We start from the raw sequence: 15,570 nt of genomic DNA on the forward strand, positions 1-15,570 counted from the left end.
AATTGCACATGGGTCCCCGTCTACTCCAACCATATGCTGTCATTGTTTCTTAGTGCTTTTTGGTGCTGTTTTTACTTAATACTTTAAACATTCATATTCCTGATTCCCAGTATTTGATCTTTGCCATTTTGTTGATTCAATTTTACTCTTTTTGCAATTTGATATGGGAACTTTGTTGGGCTTAGCTTAAGGATATATAAAGTATTTATGTAGTAAATAAAGAGTTCCATTCAGTATCTGGGTACCATAAAGCACTAAAAGAAACCACACTGCAGGGCACGGTTCCTGCAGAAGAGATGCTGGCATGTCAGTGGAACTGTGTTGATGCAGACCTTCATCAGGATCGAAGAACTCACCAGGAGTGGGCACCTATCTTGTTTAGGTATTGAGGTTTGTGTCTCGGCCCATGGAAGATCCTAAGCCATAAGAGTTGCTGAGTTGTGAACAGTGCAGCTCTAGCACAGCCTTCTGATTTGGTGCTGGCTGGGGTGACCTGAAACACCACTTTGCTACATAAGCAGTATCTATGGTGGCAGTCACCTGCCCTCTGTGATCCGTGGACTGAGCACCGCATCATGTCAAAAAGGGTGTTCCTGCAGAAACGCCTGTGCTGCTTTCCCTCTTCCACAAACGAACTGACTACAAAAAGGTCATTTGAAACCAAAAAGAACACAGAAGGTGGTGGGGTGGGAGGAGGAACGGGGCACGAAATCCACACTAAGGATTGAAGACTTGCCAGAACTGATCCAGGACTAAGGTTGTTGCCCTCCAGAAACTTCCTGAATTCAAAGGCCCTATGAAGGGGAACCAAGACCATTTTGGAATTGTGACCAAAGGAGAATATTATGAGATTGTCCCACAGGAGAAGCCTAACCTGCCTCCCTGCATAACTGCTGAAAGATATTGGTAATCCTCAATCTAATTTGCTGATTTTGAGATATGTACAGAATTCAGTTGCCTATGTGTATTAAGTAACATATTTTTTCTGTTTCAAAGACTGAGCACTGGCTGGACATGGAGTTATTGACGTGTATTGATTGGTTTATTGGGTTATGTAGCTGCCATCCCATACCACCTCTCTTAGTAAGGCCTAGACTACTCTACTTCACTACCCTGAGTGTCAGGTCTTAAAGGGGTGTACTTAGTGCTCCAGTTTAGGCATAGTAGTACAGTTGAGCCATAGGACATTAGCGGTAAACGGCTCTTGTTGGTTCAACCTGAGCCTAGTACCCTAGGGCATACATTGGGCACCTGAAAAAGTTCCCATAGTATTGTCTTGTAAGCATCAAACTTTGCTGCACATCGATTACCACTTGTTGAGTCTTGCTGGAATGGATGTTAATCGCCTTGTCAGGCACTCCTGGGATTTTGATTAGAGGATTGATTGTCCACTGGAGTGTAGGTTTGGACAGCTTTAGAAATGTGATGCTCCAGAACCGCATCCAATTACATAGAGACAAGGCAGAGGGGCTGATCTATAAACCTCCATTAAAGAGGTTGTTTGCAAATGAACAGCCCAGGGTGTTTTCTTTTTTTGGCTTCTTTGCACAATAAGCAAAAGGTAAAAACATCTGGGTGTCCTCGTCAGATACATGTAGGTCTAACAGGCTGGGTGAAATTGGCATTCCTCCACTTGATATCCAATGAAGTAGCTATAGGCATATTTGTGAACTTTGCTCTTGAAAATGGACAACCTCTGTGATGCTAACAAACACCAGACCCATAGATCACAACATTCAGATTTATAAGCTGTAAAACAGGTAAAAGTGCTTAATTGACTCCCTGTATATATAAGTGGTTAGTGTACCTAACACCAGATCTAACGTATGACACCTTTCATGGTTGACTCAAAAGAGCTACAGCAGAAAGATGGGGAGATTCACCTCCTGAAATATTTACAATCCGCCAATCTGCCTGGTCAAGCGATCTGAGATGTAAATTTATGACGAGGCAATATACATGTTTAGAATCACTTACTGACAAACATGTAAGTCTCCCCTTAAGACTGAGACTTCCAACCCCTCACCTTCCATGATTCGTAACGGTATTTTTTTTAATGCTTTGGTGGGGTTAGGGTCGTTCTTCTGCCTATTTCATGCTTCTACGTATTTCTTTGAATAATGTTTTGTGTTCTAGTAAACGTGGAGTATTGGAACAAGTTTAAGTATATCAAAACAGAGACTGTGGAAAACTAGCTGGCAATCTGCACTTCACTAGCCACCTACTCAGTTGCATCGCATTCTAACTCCTCGTTCTAAATATGCAATGTCAGCTTGAATTTTGAGGGCACCGGGGAAGAACTATTTTGGAGACCCCTGTATGGAACAAATCTGGAAAAAAAAATTCCCCATACTAACTGAATCTTGTATGATCGTAAACAATCATAAATTATCTGTAACACTTTAGGAAGATCACACAAAAACAATTAATCTTCTTAAACAGACCAGGGGGAAGAGAAGCAAAGACTGATGTAGAGGTAGGGAGAGAGGGGGATTTCGAGGCGGGGCGCTTTGGAATGTGGGTGTACTGGTAATGTTTAAGGCGAATGTTTAAGGCATGGACATTCAACTTCCAGAACTTTTGCTCACCTCTAGCACACATACAAGCGTACTACGATAACCATGGTTATCTCAATTAGTTTTATATTTTCATGGACTATATACATTTGCTGTTTTTATACATTGATGTTTTTTCTATGATTTATGTTGACCTTTGCAACACCTGCTACTAGCGCTAGAAGAACTTGGTCTATAACTATGAACGAAGCCGAATGGGAAGTGAACTGGCCATTGTACAGAGAAGCAAGAAGCCACCATGCCTTATTCTGACCTGTAGCACAGTCGACAGACAAATTCTAGGAAATGCCACTGTAGAACTAATTTGCTAATAACTGTGTCAAATGACTGGAGTGACGACAGCTCCAAGAAATTCATCTAGCAGAGACCACTCCAATTGGTATTTGTAAGTGAGGATAGCTCTCTCCTGCATCATGTTCTAGGGGATGCTGTAATGGCCTCAAGTAATAAAATATTTTAACAAGCCTTACATAAGGGTCAGTGATGAAGATGCACATAGTGGTAGAGACCAGCCCACAAGCGACATGGCTCTCTCTAGTCCTAGTTGCTCCTGTGGAAGGAAACACAATTGCAAATCCGCCTTGTATGGTGGTAAAGTGCGGCTGTCACTGCAGATGTAGAGTAGGTGGTCTTATGTGATGGCGAAAATGTGACAGTTGGTTAATGAAGCGACAAATTGGTCCATACAAGAGAAGATGGGGAGCAAAAAAGGGCTAGTTTTGGCGAGAGTATGTCGGCTTACGGTGAGCGAGATCAATGACTAACGATGAGAGACCTTTTCGACAAGGCAGCCATTCAATATTCTCGCAGAGACTCCTTACTGGATAGAGCGTAAAGAGCAACTTCATACTGGTTCACTCCTATAAGTGTAAAAACTGTTAGACTAGAAACATTTCTCTGCACCAACCAGCTCAAATTGTCCATCTTCCAGTTTCCTCCTCCACCCGTAGTCTGCAACATTTTTTTGTTTGCTTACTTTAATAAAGTAATCTGGACCTTGCAACCAGTCCTGTGCCATGGACATACCACTTGTAATAGGATTAGATGGAGGCCTCAAGCCAGTTTGAACAAGCATGTGCAATGCAATAGGTCTCGCATTTAGGCGTTTCTGATCTATTGGCATTGTAAATTACAACAGCCGCGACCCGTGCAGGTAAGAACGGTGGGGCTGGGGGGAGATTTCGATGGATGATGCAGAGGGAAAATTAGATAAATAATAAATGTTCCGTCAATCACCCGGCTCCACCGCTTTTACCTGCACAGGCAGCGGCTGAATGACAATGCCTTTTATTTATGTTTTTTGGTTTTTAAAACCTAAATAAATGGCATTGTCATTTACAATGCCAATAGCTTAAACTCTTGCAAATGCAAGACCTATTGCATTCCAAATGCTTGATAGCATTGCTGAGTTGCCCGCTACTGTCTCCCTTGGCTTCTCAAGAGCTCCTGTTTGCAACGAGTTAAATAAACCAGCAGGTGGTCACAACGGTAAACCATGTTTACCTTAAAACTTTTTCCCCGCAGGGAATTACAAAGCAGTCGTTACAATGACCGCGTTGTAATACCGCATACCATTACTCCGCAAGTCGGAACAACGACTTGCAGAGGGGGGGGGAGAAGGTGTCGGATTTAAAATCCAACACCTTCCCTATTGTCCGAACAAACTTGAGTTGGAATAGTAAATTATACTATTCCAACATCCAGCGCCCCCCATCAAGTCGTTGTTACGACTTGCGGGGTAATGGTATGCAGAATTACAACAGTCGTTGTAACGACCGCTTTGTAATTCCCTGCGGGGAAAAAGACTGCGTGATAATGAAGCATATTCGGTCACAACTGCGCCCGAGAGACCCTCCTGCATTAAGAGAAACTCATTAACCCCTTGACCATGGCGCAAATTCCACCGCGGTGCTGGGGAATTAATGAGTGGGGGTGTTTCGGACGGCCTCTGTCCGTCCTCCGCATACGCCCGCTGTGACATCGGCCGGCCGGAGGCCGTTCGACGCACGCAACGGGTTAAAGAAAATAGTGTTTACAGACTAAAGAAGACGTACTGTGTAAGAACCGGAAGTAAAAGGGTCAGTTCTCATGGGAGGTTACAAATGAAGACAAAGTGTTACTATGGAGGGACTAACCAGCGTAATAATGAATCAGAAGCCAGCATTTAAGAAGGACGACGACAAATGTGGGCTGAGAGTGGGCGGGGCTTCAAGTACATTCTCCAATACAGCATGGCTCGCAGTGCATGCGCTGCCCAGGCTCGACCTAAGAATGGTGTGCCTCAAAAGCTACAACTGAAGCGCTGTAAAAAGGGGCAGGGTGAAGGGCTATTTTGAACAAGGATCTTTTATACACGAGCCACTTGCTTGACCCTAACATTAATTGTAGAAGACATCTGAGAAGCTATCTAAAAAGAGGAGTTAGGCCGACTCCAACTCCATGCCTAAGCCAAGTGGCCCAGGTTGCTGTGGACATTATGCATTCAACTAAGGGTGTTAGTTCATCTCCTTGCCTTGAATGTAAGGGTGCAGGTAGGTGAAGCATGTATAAACTCACAACTGAATTATACCAATTCACTTTGGTATTTCTAATGAATGGGCACTGAAGTAAGGCCAGATGTGTTTCTGGTCTGAAAATATGACCATGTCTGAAGCAAAGTGGGTACCTTCATTGGCTCAAAATAGTTGGATGTGCAGAATTCTAAATCTGTGTTAAAATGTTTCTAAAGCACTACCACGTTATCTCTTCGATCATGTGATAAAGAGCTTTGCATGTATGGGTGGGAGGATTCTTTTCATTAAAGGAGCTAACTTCTAGAGACTTAGACTTGTATTTTCATTTTCCAAATAAAATTCTGCTCTCAACACACCGCTTTTCTTAATCCGCTGTATATAACTTCTTTTAGGCAATAAGCTTTATAGTGCCTATTGTCTATGCATGTGTGCTATGTTTGTACTCCTCATAAGTGAGTGAGAGAGAAGCGGCAAGCAGGTGTTACATGATGGCAAGCAGGTGTTACATGATGGTGCATGCTGGATGGTAATCATGTGGATGGCTAGTTGTGACTGATTGGGTTTCTGGGCGATGGTTAAAGGTTGGCCAGCTTTGGAGATTAAGCATAAGGATGTGACTAAGTGATGGTGAGTATGTTGTAAGTAATGCTGCAGTCTTAGTCCGATGTAATGGTTTGCAGTGTGTGTAAGAAATAATGGATCAGAATGCAAGAGCTACAGTATTTATGCACTATTTGTGTAGTGCTGACCTAGCCAAAAGGCAGTGGCGCACTGCACAGTGTCAAAGTCAAGGAGTCAACAAGTGATTGGAGAGGTAGCAGACTTCTGGGAGCAGAAGGAGACTGTGACTGTAGCATGATATTGGCAATCATGAGTGCGTGAGCCATGGCGATATTGTGTGAAATAAGGTGTAAGTCCACAGTAATCAATAAAAATATCCATCACAGTGAAATGGCTTTTGAAGTAATTCTTTCATAGGGTTACCATGAATGAATGTTGGCGTGAATGTGGCGGTAGCTATAAAGATAGTGGTGCGTGAGGGAAGTGTGGCATTTGTAGAGTATGTAAGCAATTAAAGGCGTGTAGTGGGTGGTGGGTGGTGGATGGTGCATGCATGAATTCAGTATTCTGCCTTGTTGAAAGGTGCAATGAGAAGCAACGCCTTAAAGGGTTCGTTCGGAGCAGTGAGAAAAGCAGTTCTTCTCTTTACCCAGTCTTGTATTTTCAACAATCGACAACAACGTTCTTTCAGGGTGTTCTTTGATTTGGAGTCTGCGTGGGTTTTGAAATCTTTCGTGAAATCGTTCGCCGGTTGTCCGTAAAACAAGGTATTTGGATACTTATTATGAACTAGAACTCTAGTATGGAGGAACATCTTCGGATATATCATATTGTTGTTGTATTACAAAACAGACTACTGAACAAGACCGTGCACTGGGTACGTGCACGTGCTTTCTAGGAAAGGAGACGGAAATGGGTTTTCAGCAGTGGGTGGCTCGTTTCATACAGCGTCGGCTGGTTATTTGTACGCGCAAAAATCGAGAATCCCAGGCGGGAACAGCTCAAATGTCATCGGTTACCAGCCGAGTCTGTGCCGACCTCCGTCCGGCGTCGAGCCCCAGCTGCGCCTCGGGCGGGCTGAGGGCTCTCCGCCGTCTCGCGCTGACCGGTAGTGCTTCCCTCGATTACGCGGCCACGCCCCTCCATGCCCGCGCATGCGCAGCGGCGCGAGGCATCCCTCAGCTGTCAAGGAAGCGCTCCCCTGCAGAGAGAGCACCGCAGCCGGGCGCGCGCTGTGCCAGGTGCAGGTGATCCGCGAGGTAGGGCTCCCGACTCTTCGAGAGTGAGCGGTTCGGGACTGGACCCCAGGGCGACCAGATTCAGGTTCGATGTCCATTCCCTGTGATGCGTCTTTTTTGAACGGGTGAGAACCTGGCATTCTTTAGCAACAGGGACATGTATGTGATCGACTTTAATTTTATTCCTTATTTAAGAATCCAAGCTTGCGAGCAAGTCGTCGGGCCATTTAGTAGCGGTCTCTTTATTGGCTTCACTTTTGAGCCACAGCCATAAAGGCAGCGTCCTGCTAAGTAAATTGCTTCCCGGTGCCTGCCTTCACTTGGTTGCTGTGGGACCTGAATGGTGTTAGCCGGGCAGTGTGCCGGGACACTGCCGGGGCTTCACCTACTGCTTTCTAGACTGACCAAGAATATTTTAGAAGCGTTATACCGGTTTGTTGTATGCTGAAAAGGCTAGCATGTGTTATGTGCAAGTATATGCAAACAATTTACCGGCTATATTACCCCCAGATTCTGCATTGGTCTCTACATTATTAACAAGATGTAGCTACTTTTTGAAAAGAAACAAAGGTTGCTTCCTGCGTTGATTCGGTGCACACCACCCTTTGTAGGACTCCCATGGTCTGGCAGAGCCTCACTTTTTACCCTAACCGTTCACCTTTTGATATGGGTGCACCACTTTACCCATTATCCTGGTACCCAATTACGTTCAATACGGCAAGAGTGGTGTGAATAGATGGTTTATGTTCAGTACCAGCTGCTGTGATGTGTTCGGCTTTCAAAATCACAGGTTGGATTCTCAGCAGGTCCAACCAGCCTTTCATTTTTCGGAGGCAGGAACACCCTTGATATGGAGAGTTATTTACTGTGCTGTTAAAGCTGCGAGCTGGTGACTAGAAAGGCTCAAAATGTATTATCACATTCATTATATCTGTGTTTTTACGGTAGGCTTATTTGTTGCAAGTGAAAACAGGCGCCACCAATGATGACCAATATAGGAGCCCCAAAATTTAGTTTTTTTTTTTTTTGTGCCTCGTGGCATTTATTCAGCCTATGATTTTCTGATTGAATTTGAAAATCTTAAACTGATTGCAGCGGGGTGGGAATGTTTTTTGGGGCGGGGAATGTTTTAGACGATTGTGCAAAGTGTGGTAAGATGAGAGGCCGCTGGGAGATGTAGGGAATTCAAAGAGTAAGTTCAATGATTAGTGGTCAGTGCAGACTTGCAAATTGTGAAACCGCTGTAGGAGGCGGATTAAATGCAACAGCTTGATGGTGGGCAAACCGCATATTCCAACAGGCGGCCCTGATTGTATGTGGCCTGATAGTGCACTGTGTATAAATATTGATTTCTATGCCACTCATTGTCAACTTGGCGCTGGGACACTCGGAACAAACTTTAATTACCAAAGGCTGAACTGTAAAGGAAAGGGTACATTGTTTCAGGTAGATCACGTGGGCCAGAAGTCTCTTTAGCCACATCGGACCAAAGTAGAGACCACAAATACAGCTGCCAAACTGGAAAAAAACCCACTGGGGGATGCACTAGGCAAGTGACCTAAACAACTGCTACTAAAATTAGAAAATGCTTACTGCGTTCTAATTTAAAAATATCAGTATCCGGATCGGTCATGGGTGTCATAGTAATCTGTCTGGTTTGCAAGCTGCTGTATGTTGGGTGGTAGTTGCTGCTCCTCGTGCCCCTAAGTAAGAAAGGAGCTAGCTCATTGCCATGTTGGAGGAAAAGGAAGGGGTTTAATTGTCTCCGTTGGAGACAAAGCAGAAATTGGATTGGCGGCCCTGGTACAGGAACCTAAAGGGCTGTGCTTGCCTGGTGGCCCCAGAATAGAGCAAGCATTGGCAAAGCCAATAGGTCTCACATATGCAGCAAGAGCTATTGGCTTTGCCAGTGTGTTTTAGCAGGCCTCAAAGTCATAGCAATGTTACTAGGCCAGCAGGTCTAGTAACTTGAATAATCAACTCGACCAAACTGTAATGTACTTGACCCTTAAACTGGTCTCATTATGGCATCCTAGGAAAATATTTTATTTTGCAGAGCCATCTTGTTAGGTTGAGCCTAGTGCAGTGCATGCACTGCTCTAGGAGATGACCTCTTGGAATTGGTCTGCATTTTCTGAGACTCGTGCATGTGGCTGGCATCCACCTTGCGGGAGCGTGCAGCGGCGCGCATTGGCCATCTGTTTCAAATTAGCGCGGCCGCGCTTGATATCTTTTGGCACACGGTGTTCTGACTTGCGCTCTCTTATAACAGCTGTTTCAAAATAGCGCGTCTGCGCTTGTTCATACTTCACCTCCTACCCAACCCTATAAAATTGCTTGTTCAGCATTTTACCACATGTATAGGCATATTTGAACATTACGTTTTCTATACGCTAGATTTCTTCATTGTACTAGAATTCTAGAATTAATATTATTACTCTTTCGTTCCTAGTTATACATTGCACAGAATTGCCTTTCTGAATTATGAAGTGTGAATATTGACAACTACTGCAGGTTATTTTATGTACATCCTGTTTACAGCTGTTTTTCTCTGAGAAGCTTTCTCCTGCTCTTTCACTGATATTTAACAGTTCAGTCTTTTAGAGTATGCTTGCGCCAGAATGTCTTTTTCTGTTTCTCTTTTCTGAATTGTTTAATTTGATTGTCTTATCATATTAATCGTGCCTAGTTATATGAATAATAAATAATGTAATAATACCCCAGAGCATCGGTTGAAATTCTGGTCCGTGATTTAGGGACGTTAGTTTCGGACTGCATATTATGACGGACTAAATTAAGCAGGTTTAAGTTGCGAGGTTCCACTGACTGGTTTCATAAATAGCAACATTAATCATTTGAGTCAATGGAACATTGTCACTGTGTGTTCCCTCCTGCCATCCACCTACGTTGAGCCCCTCTCTATTGAAGTGATCATTTCACTCTGTATTTCATCTACTTCTTCCGGTTTCCTGGCCAGCCATCCATTCTATTAGCTTTTAAGGTTTTGTTTAGACGCTGTTTCCTCTGTTGCTCATCGGGATGGGTTCTTTAATTTAATTCTGTGTCGAGCAGACACAAACCCATTGTAGGGAGGCCATTATCCTCATGTTGTGTTTGGTACCTCCTCTATTCCTGTGGGGCCCTTAAGCTTTTCCCTCAACATGTGCCGCAATACAACAGGTTAGCCCAGCACTTGACCACGTTTCAGGGGCAAGTCAAGGGTTTTTAAAGGATGCTTCTGATAAGAAATGCATTTTTATTTGAGAGACCAAACTGATGTCACTCTGCGGTCTGATTTCAAATGGGCCCACTACACAGCAAGATTGTATTTCCAGGCACAAAGTGTGGGAGAAGTGTGGCTCACTGGTTAGAGGCGGCAGACCCTGATGCAGAGGTCTGGCCCGGGACCAGGGTTCAATTCCCGACGTGGCAGAGTATCTGGCTCAATGTCCGCAGACTTGACAATTCTCGCATTGGTGCCTACTCTAATCATGGGTCCCACTCTGCAACTCTGGGCAATAGTTTGCTTAATCTCCACAACGGCCCCAGTGGTGCTGGGATGCCTGGTTCCCCCTTTGAGGTGCCCAGTAGGGGGCATCTCACAGGGAAAACCAGGAAGGGTTCCACAGCAGTATACAGCGCCAGGATGCCCTGAGTAGGGCGGCAGCGCGATTTACAAGTAATCCCACATTTACATTTACAGGGTGTTTGGGGGGCAAATGGGTATTCAAAGAAGAAGAGTGTGTAAACCTCCAGGGTGCTTAAAGGATTTTGATTGTGATGTTCTCATTCTACAAATATCCTCTTTTTTGGCAGGCACATAGATTATTAAAATAAACAAATCCGGCTCAAACTATGTATATATCAGCAGTGCCCCCTATCAGGCCTTCACACGTGCACCATCGCATATCTCGTATCTTGCTACTACAGGCCTTCTTTCTTGCCATACCTTATAATTTAAGGTTTATTGTCTCTATAATTTGCTGCATGGCTAAACACGTATGCAGTCCCAAAGGCGAGACCTATTGGCTATGCCAATGCTTGTTCTTCTTGGTCACAAGAGCACCATCCAATATGTGAGCTCAGCATTCCCGCTGTAAAAAAAACGGTTTGGTTTGATTTGACTAAATGTTTGTTCCATGCATAATAAGAATGTAGCCCACATATAGGGCATACATGACCACTGACTTGCCTCTTAATTCACTAATAGCATTGCCATCAGGGCAGGGGCAGGAGTGCTTCCAGTTCATTTTTAAAAACTCACTTTTAATGAATACATTACTAAAGCATGAGATGGGAGTGGATTATCATTTACAGACAACACAATTTCCATTGAAATGGCCAAAAACGTTCCCGCTAACATGCAGTTTTAGTTATAAAACTGTATAGTGCATAAACAATCTGTGGACTTTGGGTTTCAGCAAGCACATTTATCATTTTCACATCACGATGTCAAGTGTTCTGATTTTATTTTCATCCAATGAAATTTTTTTTTATCAGTTACAAATCAAGGGCTTTCCTAACTACTGAAATTCATTTTGCAATGTTTTTATTCCAACACACATTTAAGTTGCTAAAAAGTGAAGAGTACAATGACAGCATTTCCTTTCACACTTGTTTTACAGCACATTTGTCAAGACAGTTCACTTTACAAAATACCCTAATTTTGCAGTCCGAGAAAGAAAGTTAATTGTAGATGTAAACTGACTTTTGACCTCTGTCTCTGTACATTGAATAAACGTGACAAGATGAAAACAAGATCTAAAGGCATCTTTAATGCTCCTTCACTTTTTGTCAGCTCACCAGAAGGGGAAAGTAGGCCCTAAATATATCTCACCCGATAAAATCTGACTCCCCATAGGGAGTGGGCGAGGTAGATTTATGGATGCCTGTTTTGCCGTGTTGTACACCAGCATGGCTGCTGTTCAGCATTGCTAAAAGTTAGCGGCATAGAGTGGTATGGAGTGTCGTAGGGTGGACTGGAGTAGAGTAGAGTTGTGTTACGTAGAGTGGATTGGTATAGAATGCATTGGCGAAGAATGTTGCAGAGTTTTGTAGCGTACAGTGCAACAGCATAGAACTCAGCGGCGTACAATGCATTGTCCTAGATTGCAGTGGCCTAGATTAGAGTACAGTCGCGCAGAGTGGAATAGAGTGCCATAAATTGCTGTGGCATAGAGTGCAGTGATGTAGTGCATTGCCATAGAATGCACTAGTGCAGAGTAAAGTTCCATAGAGGTCAGTGGTGTAGTGTGTTATGTTGCAACGTAGAGTGCATTGGTGTAGAGTGGCTGTGGTATTGAGTACAGTGGTGCAGAGTAGAGTGCAGTTACATAGAATGCAGTGATGTAGAGTGGACTGGTGTAGAGGTCATTGGCATAGTGTTGCAGAGTGCAGCGTTGTCAAATTCAGTGGCATAGATTAGAGTGGTGCATAGTAGATTCCATAGAATGCAGTGGCAGGGATCGGTGTAGAGTAAATTTGACTGGCGTACAGTAGATTGGCGTACAGTAGATTGGCGTAGAGTGCAGGGGCACAGAGTTGAGTGGTACAGAGTAGAGTGTAGTGGCATGGAGTGGACTGGATGGGGCAGAGTGCATTGGCATAAAGCGGAGTGGAGCATGCATGGTGTGGTATTGCATTGCCATTACAGACAACACATTTTCAATTGAAATGGCCATTACATTTGCACAGACATACTGTTTTTTACTAATCTACTATACAGCATACAAATGATCATGTGTCTAAATGGCATACCCTAATGTAATTACTTGTTTTGATCATATTAAAGTATTTGTTTCCAACACGCTTCAGAATTAACAAAAATATGCTTCATTTGTGCTTCCCTAATTCTGATAGTCTGAAATACTTGTAATGCTCATTTAAATGTTGTGGTGTGCTCGAAAAAAAGTCTTCTCTACACCCAGTATTCATCAATATTGTCACATAAATCCTCTGACTTTGATGTCAAAGAAGGAAAAGTACACCAAGTTCCCTCTGAAGATTGACCTTGACATTGTACCACTGTATTTGAATGCACAGCAAATGTGACAAGATAAGAACACGATTTACAGACCTGGTTACAGAAAGGAGCACTCTGGAAGAAGATGAGGAGAGGTAGTGTGAAAAGGCTTTGATCCTTGAGAAGAAGAAGCTCATACTGGACAGCCTAAAACAAATAACAGCAAGTAGAAAGCCTGAAAATGTGAGTTACAAGCCACAAAGTCAGTGGTAAGCAGCGGGTGGATTGCATTCCCATGGAAGCTTTCTGAATGTCCCCACGATGTCTTTAGCAAACCAGACTGCGCAGGCTTCAACCTAATAAGCTGAGTTTGTTTTACTGGAGGAAGAAAGCTACGTAGGCCTGTTACAAAAGGGGTGGGTGGGTTTAGGTGGGTTCAAGTAAAAGTTTTGTGGACTGCAGTATAGGAAAATTGATAGCACCCTTCCCCCTACTTGGGAATGATGCAAACTAGTTCATTCTTCGTGCAGTGAGCAGATAAAGACCATGATGAAGGTAATTCAAGATCATTGGTTAATGTTGAGTCCTTGCTTGTGTGCAGCTTGGCAGTTTATTTACATCATAAACTGTCCAGCATGTGTGCATTCCATTATCAAACATAGTAGACCAACGAACAACGGCACAATTGGCAACACAAATCTGATTTGTATAGTTGCATGACTTCCAACTTTACAATTACATGTGATTAATTGCAGGGTTGGTTACTAGTGAACAGCATTACCATGTTTAGCTGGATTCCCGAAGATTTCTGGTTGATCTTCTGCTTGGCTCTTGAAGTCTGGCACGGATTTCTCACATAACCATGAATGTGAAGTGTTCTTTGTGCGTCATGAGTGTGTAATGGTAACAATTACTCCAGGGCAAATTCAACATTTTCCTTGGTCGTGCGTGTCTCCGATCTGGCCCAAAAATAGCTGCCAGAATCGGAATCCCCTGGGTTCCTCCCCACTTGTCAGCACTGCCCAGGATCCAGGCGCACCTTAGTTCTGAGGGGCTACTGTGCATTGCCACGGGGACGTCTGGTGCCCTAGGGCAGTGGTTCTTAATATGTGGTCGGAGGACCCTCCTCTACCTGGCCAATCCGTTATCACCGTTGCTTGTCACAGAGGCCTTCCAGGCAGCATTTATCTCCGTCCTATTGCACAGGTTGCATCTGCTAACCAACTCCAAGAATGCGTCCTGCACCACTGTCAGTCATGAACAACGAGAGACCCACATTTGCAATTCTAAATCTGGAGGGAAAAAAATAAATGTGCATATACTGTGCCATTTCGACTCAAATATTCTTTAGGGAAGAATGTAATTGATATTGTCAGCCTAGGAGTTTTTCATGGAGCATTGTACCTTTGTGCTATAGACCAGCAATAGCTGTAATGCCTGCATCATGAAATCAACAAAACGAGTATTTGCAAGGTCAGTAGGTCTAGCTTTAGCAATGAATGTTTTTATTTCTCTCTACTTTAAAAAATCCAGGTCTAAAGGTAGTAGGCTATCTTGCTAAACAAGCATTGGCATAGCCAATAGGTCTCGCTTGTGGGACCTTATAAGTATTTAGTTTTGCAGCACAATATCCGAGTTGCATAATCGGATATTGTGCTGCAAAACTAAATACTTATAAGGTCCCACAAGCGAGACCTATTGGCAATGCCAATGCTTGTTAGATACATGAAGCCAAAATTACAAGTGAGCATGTTACAAAAGCAAACGTTACGTTACATGAGACAATAGTGACAGTTGTGCAAGTATCAAGAGCAACAAAATACAAGAGGTAGCAAACGATATGTTCTTAGAGGAAACAAGCTTCTCGGCATTGCTGGTTGGGGGAGTGGGGGGTGGGCGGGGTAGCAGCAGGCAGATGCGAGTGGAGCGCGCGCTGGAGAGGGAGGGGGTGGGAGGACTAGGCACCGGGAGAGAGGGAGAAAGGAGCGCGAGGGAGGCGTTTTTAGATACATGAAGCCAAAATTACAAGTGAGCATGTTACAAAAGCAAACGTTACGTTACATGAGACAATAGTGACAGTTGTGCAAGTATCAAGAGCAACAAAATACAAGAGGTAGCAAACGATATGTTCTTAGAGGAAACAAGCTTCTCGGCATTGCTGGTTGGGGGAGTGGGGGGGGTGGGCGGGGGAGCAGCAGGCAGATGCGAGTGGAGCGCGCGCTGGAGAGGGAGGGGGTGGGAGGACTAGGCAGCGGGAGAGAGGGAGAAAGGAGCGCGAGGGAGGCGTTTTTAGATACATGAAGCCAAAATTACAAGTGAGCATGTTACAAAAGCAAACGTTACGTTACATGAGACAATAGTGACAGTTGTGCAAGTATCAAGAGCAACAAAATACAAGAGGTAGCAAACGATATGTTCTTAGAGGAAACAAGCTTCTCGGCATTGCTGGTTGGGGGAGTGGGGGGGGGGGGCGGGGTAGCAGCAGGCAGATGCGAGTGGAGCGCGCGCTGGAGAGGGAGGGGGTGGGAGGACTAGGCACCGGGAGAGAGGGAGAAAGGAGCGCGAGGGAGGCGTTTTTAGATACATGAAGCCAAAATTACAAGTGAGCATGTTACAAAAGCAAACGTTACGTTACATGAGACAATAGTGACAGTTGTGCAAGTATCAAGAGCAACAAAATACAAGAGGTAGCAAACGATATGTTCTTAGAGGAAACAAGC

At 44.1% G+C, this 15,570-nt stretch overlaps 1 protein-coding gene across 4 annotated transcripts in view; it reads left to right on the forward strand.

Moving 5' to 3' along the window:
* Nucleotides 1-15,570, forward strand: part of LDLRAD4 (low density lipoprotein receptor class A domain containing 4) — a 314,408-nt gene that overhangs the window by 108,263 nt on the left and 190,575 nt on the right. Inside the window, exon 1 of one of the 4 annotated variants that reach the window (XM_078687500.1) lies at nt 6,866-7,013. The exons of the other annotated variants lie outside the window; for them this stretch is intronic. The gene's annotated coding sequence lies outside the window, so the exon portion shown is untranslated. Of the gene's footprint in view, nt 1-6,865; nt 7,014-15,570 lie in introns of those variants that run through there. 4 annotated transcript variants of the gene reach the window in all.

The sequence above is a fragment of the Lissotriton helveticus genome, chromosome 4_1 (genome assembly GCF_964261635.1).
Source record: "Lissotriton helveticus chromosome 4_1, aLisHel1.1, whole genome shotgun sequence".
NCBI classification, from domain to species: Eukaryota; Metazoa; Chordata; class Amphibia; order Caudata; family Salamandridae; genus Lissotriton; species Lissotriton helveticus.